General features: G+C 38.8%; 1 pseudogene; it reads left to right on the top strand.

The window, feature by feature from the left end:
* The first annotated feature begins 10,539 nt into the window (after positions 1–10,539).
* Positions 10,540–10,635, top strand: LOC112809678 (U6 spliceosomal RNA; annotated as a pseudogene).
* The last annotated feature ends 5,682 nt before the right edge of the window (positions 10,636–16,317 follow it).

Below are 16,317 nucleotides of genomic sequence, written 5' to 3'. Positions count from 1 at the left end.
CATGAGTTGAAGATGAAATTACAAGGAAAAAATTTTAAATATTCTGAAATTGGTTTAAAAAAAGAAAGCCCCTACTTCAAAATTCTACAATGCAGCCAAAGAAATTCTTAGAGAAAATATGTAGCTCTAAATGTATTTCTTTAAAAAAAAAAAAAGTGACAGTAAATCAATTTAACATTTAAATCAACTACCAAGAAAAGAAATTAAGAACTAATCTAGTAAATTAGAAGAAAAGAAATTAGAAAAATAAAAGCAAAAATTCAAGAAAATAACCTTTCTTTTTTAATTTTTTTTAATCAAGACCAATAAAATGTGCAAATTTCTGGGAAGGTTGAGCAAAGGTAAAAGCAAAAGGTAAAAATATACTAGGGGCTTAAAAAGAGCCATAAGTTAGGGGGTCTGGCTGGCTCAGTCAGGAGAGCATGCAACTCTTAATCTCAAGGTTGTAAATTCAAGCCCCACGGTGGGTGTAGATATTACTTAAAAATAAAAATCTTAAAAAAAAAGAGCCATAAGTTATATTTAAAAGATATTTAGTAATAGTATTACTACAAAAAAACCTAGATCAAGAAAATTAAAAACCTGATAATTTTCAATAAAAATATAGATTATATAAAGTATTTTAAAACCTGATTTTCAAAATCACAAAGAATAAAGTGTAAGTAAAAAATATCTCTTAACAAAAAGCCAGTAGGCCTAAAATAGTTTTTCAGAAATAGGTCATCTATATTACATAACAATCAATTCAAAAAAATAGAAAAATAAGAATCACAACATGAACTATAGCACAAAGAAGGAAAAGTAGTCATTTCAACAAATGCAAAAAAAAAAATTGCTGACATAAAGAATGTTAGGCTTGAAATGTCCTTAAATTTACAAGTGTCTCAATCAAAGAGAACAAAGAGTAACCACATATTAAATGATGACACTATATAACTTACCCACAAACAGTAAGATAAGGCAGGGATGTTTGTTTTTAACCAGTAGTCAACATGAATTAAAGTTCCTAAACAATAAAAAAAGAAAGAAAAGATAAAAATTGAGGGGAGAAAAAGAGAAAACGGTGTCATTATTTGCAGGCAAAGAAATTATACACATAAAAAATCTAAGAAACTTCATAGAAAACTATTAGAAATAGTTCTATAAAATTGCTAAATATATCATCAATACAAAAATATTAAGTGTTATATATTCCAAATTACCAATTTTTTAAATCAGCCTAAATGTTTTAAGATAAAATCAAATATAACTCTCAAAAATTAAAACAAAAAGAAAAAGGGATTATTTTTTTAATAGAAGAAAAGTGAGTAAGTACAAGGATCAAGCCAGGATCACAAACAACTGGTTAATAGAGGTGACAGAAAGAGCAAAAACAAGGGAAGGGAGGAAGTTATCAAGAAGAAAAGGAAAATGGAAAAATTCCCAACACTGAAGGGAGTTTCCAAACAGAAGAGGACCACTGATTGTCCCACGCAATGCTTAAGAGGCTCATATGAAAACACAACACCTCGGTACTAAAGAAATCAGAGATTATGAGAAACTTTGTAAGCTTCTGGGGGAGCGGGAGTGCAGAGGCTCAATTTCACATGTAAGGAATCAAGAATCAGAATATCAGGCTCAGGCTTGTTAACAATAACAAAATGAAATCTTAAAGACAGTACATGGATACCTTACACATTCCAAGGTAAAAATATCTCTGATTTGACTTATACTCAGGCAAACTATTAGTCAGTTGTGAGATTAGCCACTAGAGGATGCGTTCAAAAAAATATGGTAATCAATCAAAGATCAGTGTAGATATTCCAAGTAGAAAGGCATTAATAAAGGGAACTAGAAAATTACACAACCGATCGATGGGGCGCCTAGGTGGCTCAGTCAGCTAAGCTTCTGACTTTTGATTTTGGCTCAGGTCATGAGATCAAGCCCTGCTGGGGCTCCCCACTCAGCGGGGAGTCTGCTTGAGATTCTCTCTCTCCCTCTGCCTTTGCCATCATCCCCCCCTCCCCAGCTTGTACTCTCACATGCACGTTTCTCTCTCTCTAAAATAAATAAATACAACTTTTTGAAAAGGAAAATTGCATAACTGATGGAAATGCTGGGAAAGTGGTTTCAGAGAAAGTGTTGAATTCCATCTCAGTTGCTTGCAGCCCCCAGGGTGATTCTCAAGAGCTTCCCACTTCTACCTACAGTCTGCATGTAACTGCCATCAAAGAATTATGTCTTCTATTTTGCCTTTCAAAAGTTCCTGCGAATACTCTCTTTGGTAAACATTACCCCAAAATTATGAGAAAAAGAATTCTGGAAAATGGAGTCTCAAGCTCCTGCCATGCAATGCAGGGGAAAATATTAAAAAGGATGACAGTGATGTTTCCCATACAACAGACAATCTTTCACAGGAAGAGGAAGACATGGGACCCAGAACCGGCCAGCTGGAGAGAAGAGAAGGGGATCCCGAGATTCTCATCAAGAGAAATCTGGGAGGACAGCAAAACAGCAGGCCCAGTACAGATTAAAGGAAGGGGGCCAAGAAATCTGGGAATGATATTACTGAGAGGAAGAGAAATGAGAACCTAATGGCTCAGCTGTAAGCAATATTTACATAATCCTAATAATGTAAGCTAAAAACTAGCATTCGATTTTGTATCACCAAAATTGTAAATAATTCAAATGTCCAAAAACATGGGTACTGAAAAATTTCAGCATATTCAGAAAATAATACAGAGCAATTAGTGTATAAACTAGACACGTGTACTGACATTGTTAAATCTCACTAACATGAGACTGATTATGAAAATAACAAGTTGAAGTACATTACTTTTGATGGAAATACTTAAAACAACAACATCCACTGTTTGTGGTTACATACATCTTATTAAAAAGTAAGAGATACGGACTGGATATTCACAAAATTTATGATGGCAGTTGGAGAGAAGGAAACAAGGATGAAAAGAGAAAGATAATATTTTCTGATAAGGGGAATACAGGGGAACTTATTTGTAGTTACTGATTTTTAAAAAAATATATTTGAAATGAATATTACCTATAATGTACTCACCTTGGGGAGTGAGTACATGATGTTTGTCGCAGTGTCCTTTATATAGTTCTATTTATTTTCTCAACTGAAAACAAGGATTTCAAAAAGCAGTTTGCCTATCCAGCTCCTTGAGAGCCACAGAAGTCATGTCTTTAGGAGATAATTCAGGAGGAATGTGGTCTATCATTTTGTGATTAAGCAATTTAGATCAGTTTTTTCTATTTCCGAACTTTCTGAACTAAAGTCTCATAAGGAAGTGCAGTAAACATCACTATTGGCTATTAATAGCTCAGCTTCCTACAGGGCACATCCTCCCATTAAGAACACTTTCCTCTGTCAGCATCAAAATAAGGTACTGACAATAATAACAAACATTTCTAGACAATTTGCCAGGCACTCGTAAAAGCTAACTTTTACGGGGTGTTTAATGCACCAGCCAAGTGTTAGGTCCTTTCACATCCATTGTCTCATACGACCTCCTCAGAGCCCCTATAGCATAACATAATAAAAGAAATGCAAGCTTTAGAACAGGAGAATCAGAAGATTTGCTCCATCCCTTACACACCTTGTGACCTTGGAGCTACAAAATATCTCCGAGCCAGTCTTCTTATATATGAAACGAAGAGAATTTGTCTCCCTCACAGGTAACAGTAAGGGTCAAATGAAACAAATCTAGGAGCTAGCATGATGGTACCTAAGTAGGACCTCAGTAAATGTTACCTCCCCATTTTACAGACGAAGGGACCAAAGTTCTCAGGGGTTCAGTGATGTGACCTTGGCCACACAAAAATAATAGAATCAAGGAGGAACAGCAGTTAAGAGCATGGACTTTAGAGCGAGGTTACCTGCAGTTCAAATCCCAGCTCTGCCACCTACCAGCTGTGTAACTGTAGGCAGGTTGTTTAATTTCTCTGTGCCTTAGTTTCCCCATATGTAAAATGAGAATTGCTAGGGCAACTATGTCATAGGAATGTTATGAAGATGACATAACTAAGTCCTTGGAACAATCTGACATATAAGAAGCACCAGGTAATTTCATTAATAATCAGTAACAAGTGACACACTCAATATATGGGAATTCATACTCCATGAAAGGAAGTGTGGAGTTGCTCCTTACATTGCCCTCTAGCTGCCTCAGCCAGCAGGGGTGGTAGTATGTGGACACTGGTTTTGGGGGTGGTTTGCATCTGTTAGCAAGTGTTAGGAAGACCCTGGTGCATAAAAGAAAGAGGCATAAAGGTAAAGTGTCATCAACATCTTTAATTCTTACCTTCCCATGGGTGATGCTCTTTTCAGCTCTTTTGTATGTTTTTTTCAGAAGTTTCAACTAAGCCGATCGACAAGTGCACAGGAGCTAACTCTTAAGATTTAACAGCAGTCCTAAGCTCACACTGGCTTGCACTGAAATACGGACAAGTCTCTGTTCCTCAATGGCATGTCCTTTTCCCTTGGGCCAGCAGCAGGGAGGCCTAACCGGCACCAAGACCCCATTATCCTCTTCCTGAAGGGCATGCATAACTCACTTAATTGCTTCACACTACAGTACACTGCTCTTTAGAACCAGTCTGTTTCTTTCTGTTGTAACAGCATGGAAATAAATAAGCAGTTTTCATACATTAGGAAACATAAGCATGCCAGAGTCTAATTCATACTTATGTGATTAATAAACCAGAGCACTTAGAGGAAAACACTGCACCACACAAACACTATTCCATCAGAGCAGTCGTTTGAGTGTGAGATATTACCCGCAGCGGTCTCACTGCTGGACCCAGTAAACAGCCCCAGTATGGAAACTCATGGAACTTTCCCATCCTGGGGTGGATGCTCTCCTTTCAGTTGAATAATGAAGGGTGAGAAATGGAGAGCCAACTTTCTTGCTTTTTTAAGTGGTATTGGCTGTGCGTAAGCTAGGAGCCAGCTGCATGATTCTGAGCAAATATATTTTCTGTGCCTTGTTTATTAATGGACAGAAAAGCTAGCCTGAAAATGAAATTGATTTTATTCACTTAGGATTTTATACTCCATTGCACAACCACAACCCAGCAAATTCTTCATTAAGAGAGATAATTACTTTAATGAAGATTAAATATAATTTAAAATTCACATTTATCTTTATCTACCTAAAGCAGGTCAGAATTAACCTAAAATGGTTAGGGAAGTGGGAAGGAATGGGTTTCTGCAAAAAGTCTCCATCTGTTTATATAGAGGTGAGTCTGATCTGACAGTCATCCTGCCTTTCTTCCTCTTTCTCCAATTCTTCTTGTTTCATCCATTAGTGTCTCCCACATCAAGTCCCAATCAGACCTGCTGCTTTCTAATAATCTTAATTTTGGGATGTTTGGCAGAGGCAGCAGGATAGCAGCAATTAATATCTGGGATGTTCAATGATCTATGAAAAGCTGTATCTATGATGGGCATATGGGGGGAAACATTAAGATCAAAGAAGTGGCAGGTTGGTTTTAGAAATATCCTCCCTCCTTGTGGCAGAGTGTTTCCATTCCACCTGCCAACGAGAGGAAGCCAAGAATGATATTGAACTGATTGGTATTACTCATCATTTCATGTGGTGTTAGAATTGCTCCTCATTAATGGCATTTGAGCATTATTGTGGAAAAAGCTTAGGAGACAAAAAAAAAAAAAAAGTTTAACTCAGCTTCTCCTCTTACCAAATGTCTGATTTCTTAACTTCTCTGAGTCTGGGACTCCTCATTTGTAAGATGGGACTAATACCTCCCACCTTGAGTTCAAAAGATTTAGAGCACCTGGCATTAGAGAATACTCATAAATGTAATATACTGCCTGTTGTATCGTAAGTTTTCTTCTAAAAGCTCCAAAACATGCTACCAATGATCCCTAGGTGATATACTGCCTGTTGTATCATAAGTTTTCTTCTAAAAGCTCCAAAACACGCTACCCAGTGATCCCTAGGTGACAGCAACACTTGGTTCTGCAGAAGTGACCAGTGAGTTTTGCCCCAGGCTCTTGCTGTTCCTGACCTAAGAGGTGGCACAGACCAAAGGAGTGGCACAGAGAAGCAAAGACCCCCCAGCACAGATAGGCACAGCCCTGAGTGTCTCATCGTTCATTTTCCAGGGAGGAAAACTAAATCTAGTTTAGTGAGAAGATTCAATTGGCTTCCAGATGCAGTATTTCAAATGATGGCTCTCATTTACTGAATACCGATGAGACATGACACATTACATACATTATATTATTTAATGAGTGTAACTATATAGTTTATCATCCCAATCAGGACACTTTCGGAGTCAAAGGGAATGTTGTAAATAATTACATCAAGACAGCAAGTGTAAACCTGGATGGTCCTGGGCAAACCGATTATATGGTTGCCCCATGTTTAATCCATGTGATCACTCTATGACATATAAAACATTCCCAATTTTACAGGAGGAAACTATGATATGGAGTGGTTAAAAGCAACAGGCCCGAGGTCATACAGATTATCAAATGGCAGACCCACGGTCGGAACCTCAGCCTGGAAGATGCTAGAGCTCCTTCCCTTTGACAGACTCCCTCCTTGAAACCCTTGCATCACGATATCAGCTGCCAAATAACAGCATTAATTTTGTTTTGAAACCCTGACTTTATTGAGTGAATAACATATTTCAAGTTCTGGGTCATGGCTTCCAAATGCTATCAAAAAAGAGGGCAAAATGGGTGAAGAGAAAGCAAAATGATGCTAGTAAAGCAGTCTTATCCTAATGAGTATCCGGTTCTTTCTGAGACACAACACAGCCTGAATATCAAAGGCTTGAGCTAAGGCTTATTCAAGCATGGAGAATGACAGTCAGCCGGGCCAGACATCAATAAGCCTCCTTCCCCATGTGCTGCTCTATATTCTCACGCATCCAGTGAATTCCTTGATCTAGATCAATTTGCTGCTGATATTTAGTGATCTGTGATCACAAATAAATTTGATTTATTCCTATAACATGCCAGAAGCTATTCTTCCCCACCCCCCCCACCCCAGAGCTTAATAGTTATAAAAATGTAGAGAGATGATCAACATTCAGGTCTCTCCTTAGTGTTTCTGTAGGTGAAATAGATGGATGCCACACACTCGTCCTTTGGCCCACCTTCCAGTCACTGTCTGAGCTTCCCTTGTCTCTTTAAACACCAGAAGGGTGGCCAGTCAGGCCTGGTTCAGAAGCTAATTGCATTGGCAGAGACAAGAGAATTTATCTTTTAGCAGAGAAACAACAGCTCAAATCAGTCATAGATGCCAAGCATCCTCAGTCACGATCCCTAATGAATGACCATCCCCAGAGACCAAGCATGCTCCTGACCCCAGGAGGGGTGACCAGGTATTTCCATGATTCTATAAAAGATCCCAGCTTGAGACACAATAAGAATCCTAAGTCAGTATTCAACTCCATCTCTCTGAAGGTGTGTGACCTTAACATAACACCCAAACACTCTGAGCTGCAGATTTCCCAACAATAAAACATTGCTTCTCAAATGCGAGTGGGCAGAACAATTACCTGTAGGGCTTGTTAAGCTGGAGGAGATATTAACTCAGTCCCTATTTGCTAAAACACGTTCCAGGGGCCCTCCCTTGGAGATTCTGATATATTAGGTCTGCTGTAGAGCCAGAGAATTTGCATGTCTCATAAGTTTCCAAGTCATGGTGATGATGATGATGATGGTGATGTCCACAGACCACAGTTTGAGTAGTACTAAATTGTATCAGTAATGCCAACCTCACAGCTTGTGTGAAAATAGGAAGAGATGTGCTGATCTTCAGCAGAGATGCTGACTCATAATGCCTCTCCGTCAGCATGGATATGCTGAAGAGAAGATGAGCAAAAGTCCAAGAGTATTAGTAGGAATAAAACTTGGAGACATTTAATCATTTCAAATACGCTAGGTACAGTATTTAATTACATCCCAATCCCTGTTGTTATAATCCATTCTATGCAGCAATACAAATGGGGTCCCAGTCTCAAATGGTGAACTTACCCAAAGGCCTCCCACTTCTCTGGGTTTTTTTTAAACACAAAATACATTTTTTTGCTCACGAAGTCCATTCGTCCCTTTAGGCTCAGCTGCATCTCCATGGCATCCAAACCCCATTTCAAATCATCTTGACTACTACTTAAAAAATAAAACATATGTAAGACTGTTGAATCACAGACCTGTACCTCTGAAACAAATAATACATTATATGTTAAAAAAAAGAAGATAGTAGGAAGGGTAAAATGAAAGGGGGGAAGTCGGAAGGGGAGTCTCTCCATGAGAGACTTTGGACTCTGAGAAATAAACTGAGGGTTCTAGAGGGGAGGGGGGTGGGGGGAAGGGGTTAGCCTGGTGATGGGTACTAAAGAGGGCACGTTCTGCATGGAGCACTGGGTGTTATATGCAAACAATGAATCATGGAACACTACATCAAAAACTAATGATGTAATGTATGGTGATTAACATAACATAATAAAATTTTAAAAAATAAAATAAACAAATAGACAAATAAAACATAAATCTTCCCATTAGTACAGCTCTCAAGCAATAGGTGAAGTGATATTTACTTTGCTGAAAACAGGAGTCCCCTGTTAGACCAACTGTCGACCGTATGATCAGCTGAAGTCCTTCAGTCTGTCCTTGTCTAATGCAGCACGGTAATCAGGGAACTGGCCTCCCCCCCCTTCCCTTCCCTTCGTCCCCTCCCTTCATTCTGTCTTTCTCTCTTCCCGACATTATTTAATCTCTCAGTTGCAGCTTCTTAGGATTAGCTACAGCGTCTATTAATAGTTTTACTTCTGTTTACAGTTCCAAGGGGAGAAAAATGGCTCATTCCTTTTCTCCAATCTTGAGGATATGTCTTATTACAGCAGGAGGAAGAGGCACAGGCCCCCTGAATAACCTATTTCCACAATCATTCCACTGTGAAGATGCTAATGTGCTTCTATGCCAAATGGATCCATTTAATAGGCAGAACAAGTTGGATATAAACTCTTTAATTGCTTTCAGCACACCGATTATCTTCCTGTGTCACCTATTGTATAATGCAAAAATGTTAACAAAAGCACTTACTGAAGACATTATTGGGAATTAAAAAACAAAGAACCATCAGTTGTCACTAAATATGCCTTTCATGTTCCCAAATGAAATGCCTTTGCGCACTCAAGAAATAGGATAGAAATGTGCAGGCCTGCCATTGTCAGATGCAAACATCTTCATTAGATTTTGATCCAGCTGCTGCAAGATCTATAAAAAGAGCTATCAAAGCCTGCAACTCATTATTGGTTATTTCAGGAAAACTTCAAAAAACCATCCCTAAACCTGCACTGATCTTTTCTGACAACTTCCCTGGGCCAGGCAGTTGGTTTGCAAGGAGTGGTGTTAAAAACCTCTGAGGAGCCAGCGCCTGGAATGCCTCTGTGCCTGTCAAGGAGAAGCCACAATCGCAAAGCCAACCTGTATTCCCAGACACTTGAGCTGTAAATCTCTGCCTATCACCCCCCAAATCTCCTGTTCTGACCTAGCTTTATCTCCTTAAAAGCATATAAGTGAAAGTAGCCAAACTCAGGTCTTTATAGACCAAAATGGAAAGATTAATATATGCGATGTTTCGTAACATCCTTTCTTGGTTGCAATAAATCTTCTTATGCATATTGGCAGTCAGCTAATTTCCAGCATGTTATTTTCTGCAGTCTGTTTTAAAAGAGGAAAAAGGGAGTCAGCAGGGAAGGGGAAGAAGAAAGAAAAGAAAGGAAAAAGAGAACGAGTCAGGGTTCTGGGGATAGTGTATAGAGAAGGTTAAAGGACACAAACCATAAATGTCAAAATGACCCACAATTCTTCCTTTGAATTCTGCTGAAACAGAAGGGATCCTACAAACACTGAAGAGCATTCATATTAATCGCAGTCCCTGGCATCTTGACTTGGGGACCTCTTCAGTCAGGCCTAGGTCTCCAGAGGCTTCTGATAGATACCACACAACTCAGAGAAAACAACTGTCAGAGCTCTGTTACTGTCATTTAGGAAGGACTCTTTCCCCCCTTGGTCTATATGTCTCTCTATTTATGACAAAGAGAAACACAAATTGTGATCACTATTATTCAACATTGGTAAACAAGGAGGTAAGAATACACGGACCCCTAATGCTTTAAAGATTTTTGGCTTTGGGGTGCCTGGCTGGCTCAGTCACTAGAGCATGGGACTCTTGATCTCAGGGTCATGAGTTCAAGCCCCACACTGGGTATGGAGTCTACGTAAAAAAATAATAAATAAAAATTTAAGATTTTTGGTCCTGTCTTCAATTTACCCACTAAATTGTCTGTCTTATGGTCAAAAGTAAATTGAAATGCTCAAAATATTGATGTGATACCATATCCATTATTTGAATTAGGTACAAGAGCTCATTGGGGCATCAATTTATTGTATTTATACTGTTATTAAAACTATTACCCAAATCTTAATGCTCTGGAGACCCACAATATATTTTTTTCTTGCATATACCATTCTTACTCCTTCCAAACATGACCTTTTCTATGCTCTCTTCAGCAGCACATATAGTAAAACTGGAATAATATACAAAGAAGATTAGCGTGGCCCCTGTGCAAATTCATGAGGCATTCCACATTTTTTTCAACTAAAAAAAATAATAAAATGTATTAAATTTTTTAAAAAGTATTTTAATTTTTTTTTTAAAGTACGCTCCATGCCCAGTGTGGAGCCTAATGCAAGGCTCGAACTCACAACTGTGAGATCAAGACCTGAGCCAAGATCAAGAGTCGGACACTTAACCAACTGAGCCACCCAGGTGCCTGAATATTTTTAAAAAGCATTTAAATAAATAAATAAATAAATAAATAAATAAATAAATAAAAATAAAAATAAATAAATAACCTTTTCTGCAGTGCTTTGGCAATCATCTTCTCTCCTCCTGACTGCCTTAGTCAATGGAGTCACACTGTTAAGAACAGCAGAGACGGAGGTCCACACTTCCTCCCACCAGACTGGGATTTTGAGTTGGGAACCCACTGCAGCTGGACGTTCTTTCTAAAATGTGAATCTGATCATGAGGCTCCCCTATGTAACACCATTCAGTGATTTCCTATTGTCCTTCACATAAAATCAGATTCCTGCTCTGTGGCTACAGGCAAGTTATTAAACCTCTTTCTGGATCAATTTCCTCTTGTATAAAATGGTGATAATAATCATGAAGAAAATATATGTGAGGCACTTAGCACAAAGTTAATAAATGCTCACTATTATTATTATTATTGATGTTATCTCACCAGCCATGTTCCTTCTCAGTTTCCCCTTCACCCTGTCTGACGGCCATACTCAACAATGAGTTCCTCAACTCCCGTGAGCTTTCTTGCCTTTATGCCTTGACCTGTGATTTTCTTCCTCCTCCTGGCCTTCAGCCAGTTTTATTGCTATTAATTTATAAGCTGTCAGCTTAAATGCATATTATCAAGATGGCCTTCCCTGACCTCCAAGGTCAGGTTTGCTTACCCCAATATATGTATGCAATGCACACTTCCTCTACAGTAATATGCACCATATATTACTATAACATTTTGCCTGACTGAAATATCCATAAAGGACCTAAGGTTAGATTCGCCTCACACCCCACTTTATTTTTCAGTAGCAAGCACTACGAGCAAGCGGGGACTAGACTATAATGCAATGGACAAAGAAATCTTAGTGGATTACAATGACAAAAGATTAGTCCTTGATCACACTAAAATGATCACGGGATGGCTCCACAGTGTTTTCATGCTGAGTGCCAGGCTGATGGATGCCCTATGCCTTTGGACATTGCTGATCTCGTGGTAGAGAGAAAGGGAACACAATGATTGTTCACTGCCTCTCTTAAAACTCCCAAGCAGCAATGGCACATCGAATTCCCTCCTTACATTTTATTGGCCAGGGCAAGTCACATGGCAAAGCTTGATTGATTGATGTCAATCGGTTGGGGCATCCTTGTGTGGAAAAGGCACTACAAAGAGGGAGCCTGCAATATTCAGTGAATGGTAATAGATGTTCAAACCGAGCTCAACAACGGTTAGTTCAATGAAATATTTCTTTGCTGCAAGTTGACAAACCTAACCCCCACACCAATTAAAATCGTGCCAGAACCTTCTCTGCTATTCAAAGAGATATTCATTTCTTGAAATTTTTGACTTTAAAAGTCATTCTTCTTTCAGTCACAGGGCCACGTTTTCTGCCACAGGGAACCGGTTGCCTATCTGTGTGGTCACAGATTACTGACCATACCAGTATATCACTTTGGAGGAAAGAATAATAATTGGGTTCAACAGCATCAACACCATCCCCATAATTTGTTTGCTTACTCTATGCTAGCTATTAATACGGACAGATGAGGTCATGTCCAGTCTCACAGGGCTATCCAGTAAAAAGAGAACCTTTGAAATCAGTTTCTCTAAACTCTTAGTTAACATGCAAAAAGAGCTGGGTGACTTACCAAATAGTAGCAGAACCAGGACTAAAATACAAATCATCAATTTTAAAACAAGTGGTCTTTTACTTATAGCATAGCCGTGCCATAAGGAAGGTCACCAAATGTGAGTGACTGCAAGAGGTCACCATTGAACAGATGAGGAAACTGAGACCCAGGGAGGTAAAGTGACTTTCTCAAAGCTACCCACAGTATTAGTTCTATTTCGCTTGGCCACACAAAGCCATAAAGAAATCTAAGTTGTTTCAGCATCTAGGATAGTACCTGCTCTTCATTGAAGGCTCGAAGAGATATTTCATGAACTGAACTGAACTGATTGAATTGAGTTGAACCGAAATCACACAGAATGTAGAGATGCCTTTTTTTTTCCCCCACTACATAACACTTGTTTTCATTTCCCTTGGAGTTTTAAGCTTGCCAAACCAGCAAGTTACACACCGACAACTATGACTTTGCTAGTTTCCCCTCTATAATATCCTTGTTCCCTGTTCCTTCCGTATTTATAACTACCATCCTTCTCTGAGCAGAAACAAATTAATACCTAGAAATCTTGTCATCTCGTGACATTTACAGAACAACAGAGGCTCTGGAAAACAAAATCAACAATAATAAGGGCCCTGAAAGATCATGAGACACAGAACTTTATTCCCTCTGAGCTAAGCAGGTCCGCTAAAAAGTGACATAACCCAGATGTTCTTAAGCCACAGGAACAAATGTCATTAAGTTACTGTCTCCCAACAACTAAGTGATATGTACGAGGAATGGGAATTAAATTTGGAGAGAGAATACAGATTCTGGCTGGGCTCCAGGGCTGAAGGATATTAAATAAGAAAGAAACAATAGTGCTGTCAAGTCTAATTGTTTAAAACATAAAACTCTTTCCATATGTCTTGAGACGAATAGAGTTGCACAGTATCGGGATGCACTGTGAAGTCAGGCAAAGAAAGAATAGCATGCACCATTTGGAATGAAAAACTGATCTGTGGGGAATTTGACTCTGCTTTTTTTTTCCCCCCTCCTCCTCATGTCCCACCCAGGCACTTAGACATTTGAAAATAGCTCTAGGAAATGCATATCATGAAGTCTCTTTTCTATATCAGATTTGACTATAGTATGAGAAATGATGGCCTTTGTGGTCATACAGAATTTGGTTCCAACCCTGACCATGCTCCTTCTTGTTATGTGATCTAAGGCTCAATTTTCTGACCTGTAAGCAGAGATTATATTTTTATGGTGCAAGGATGTGCTTAGGATTAAATGAGACAATCGATATAAAGTCACTAGCACTTAGTAGGCATTCATTATGATATACCTTCTTTACATTTTCCTTTAAACACATGGAGATGCAATCATCCACATAGCAGCACCATATAATTCTGTGATGAAATGAGAAAAATTTTTCACTCATTGACAATAAATTGAGAGATGCCTGCATTTCATCCCTTCAATTAACAAACACAGATTTACTGAGCACTATTCACAGGCAAAGCTCTGTGGTAGGTATGATAAAGGTCACAAAATGTTCTTACACAAAATGTATGAAATGAAGGCATTTGTTCAAGCCTCTTTGTCGGTTATGACTAAGCAATCAAAAGTATCTGGCCTTTAAAGTGTTTTTATTTATGGGATGTATGAGTTCAGTACAGAAAAATGATTAAAAAAAAAACTTAGACTCAAGATAGAATTAGTGAGTTTTGTTTCATACTAGATTTATTGGATATTATGTTTCTAACCAGGTTTGTGTTACAGGTATATACCTGTATCATTGTATCCATATAACCATGTAATTGCATATACACTGTTTTATCACAGAAAGAGCACTGTGCTGAGGGTTCAACCCCTGCCTTCCCATATTCTAATGGGAAGAAGAATTGTCATTGCGTTGCTAGCTGGAATCCCAATTTCCTCACTGTATAATTAGATTTCCTGAATAGATTTCCTCAAGTCACTCCCATATGTAGAAGTTAAAATGTAGTATAAAACACTTGTGACTCTTTAGTACTATACTGTGCACATGTGTATGTGTATTTATGAAAAATATGTTCATTGCCAAGAACACAACTCTACAGCAATTTCATGGAGATAGATACCATCACATGAATGCAATTTCTCATAATACACCAAGGTGTCAATAAATGAAAAGTTCTCATAAGACTCAAACTGCTGTTTCAGTATCTCCTAGGACAGTCCAGAGATGGTTTTGAGGCTAATACCAGAGCTGTTCTCCTCTGGCCCCTTGGGGCTACTACAGATCACAGGGACAATCATAGGCCAATTGGATGCACAGAGTTTTGGAGGTTTAATTGATCTCATGATGCCTTACCTGTGGCCCCAATTAAAACCCCATCTCAAGACTACTAAGGGCAGGAAAAATTTTGGTAAGATTTTACAGAAGAGGCACTGCCCAATGTTACATTATTTTTGACCTTCACCTCCCAATTCCCCCTTGACCTCATCACTAAAATAATATAAATTCCACTGCAAACAACTAGGATCATTAACACCAGAACCAGGAGGGGGAGGTTCGTGAAGCTCGCATAGACAGGGGTCTAATCATCTTTATGACCTCCTAGCACTGTAAAACCATTTAATGGAGCCCTACATATTTCACATTTCTAACTATTCCAAATTCCCGGTGTGTCTGAATACTTTAATTTCTCATATATTATTTATAAGGACCAGCACCCATATATCAAAAAGCTTTTTTAATATAGCTTTTATAACAAAAATTGAAAACATACATTTTTTTTCCTGTTCCACAACTATTGCAGTCTAATGCAGAAATCTGCCTTGATAGAAGGAAAAATACAGAATAAGGAGAAAGGTATTTTCCATCATAAAAATTTTAACTTGGAGAAGAAAAAGGGCAATTACATAAACAAGTCAATTCAGCCTTAGGGAATGTGTAACTCACATAGATTTCCAATTGAAACCCAGCTGAAAAGGGAGAAGAAACAGATATAAACTCTTGCTGCATAATTCATCCCACCCCTGTATGGATATTAAGCTTCTGTGTGATTATTATTAGGTTCTTGTTATATTAACATTCATTGACCTCTTCAGTAAATGACCCACACAACTACTGACTCAGAATCTCTGCAAACGAAGATAGCTTCACGCTTATTTCAAAATAGAACTGAAAAGTTACATAGGTGATTTCGACACGGGTGTTGCTCAAAAGACACTGTGTATGTCCGTGGTGCCCACAGTCGTCTCTTAGAAGAAATGCTTGACTTGGGTATTGGCGGCACCTTCCCCACCCCCAACCTCCCAACCCCCCACCCCCCAACCACCACTCTAGTGATGTTGCCTACATATGTAAGGGTATTAGATTCTTTTGTCCCATACTCCATTCCATCCTGGGATCCTCTGACTTCCTAAATGATTTGTTTAGATTCGCATACATGAAGTCTCATTCTTTGTGCAGTAAAGTTCTGTGGGCTTCTGACAAATATGTGGTGTCATGTGTTCATCATTACAGTGTCATATAGAATGGTTCTAACTAGCCTTAGGATTTTGCGTTTTTGAATCATGCAGTGGCTTTAGCGTGTGCAATGTCCTCCAGTACCTGCTTTGTTCAATCTAATTGTCATTAAGCCTTAGACCAACAGACAAATAACAAGTATTGACTGTAAAGTAACAATTGTAACCAAATATTTGTCTGTGCCTTTCTCCGGGTATGTAACTCTCCAACGTGGTGTGCTGGGTTGCTGCTGCCCTCCAGGCGCTCAGGTGGCTCAGTCACTAAGCATCTGCCTTCGGCTCGGGTCATGATCCCAGGGTCCTGGGATCGAGCCTCGCATTGGGCTCTCTGCTCTGCCGGAAGCCTGCTTCTCCC

This window comes from Callorhinus ursinus, unplaced genomic scaffold, assembly GCF_003265705.2.
Source record: "Callorhinus ursinus isolate GAN/ISIS: 27379988/994484 unplaced genomic scaffold, GSC_fseal_2.0 scaffold42, whole genome shotgun sequence".
NCBI lineage: Eukaryota > Metazoa > Chordata > Mammalia > Carnivora > Otariidae > Callorhinus > Callorhinus ursinus.
Note: the sequence above shows the minus strand (reverse complement) of the source record. Positions and strands in the feature narration are given on the sequence as shown.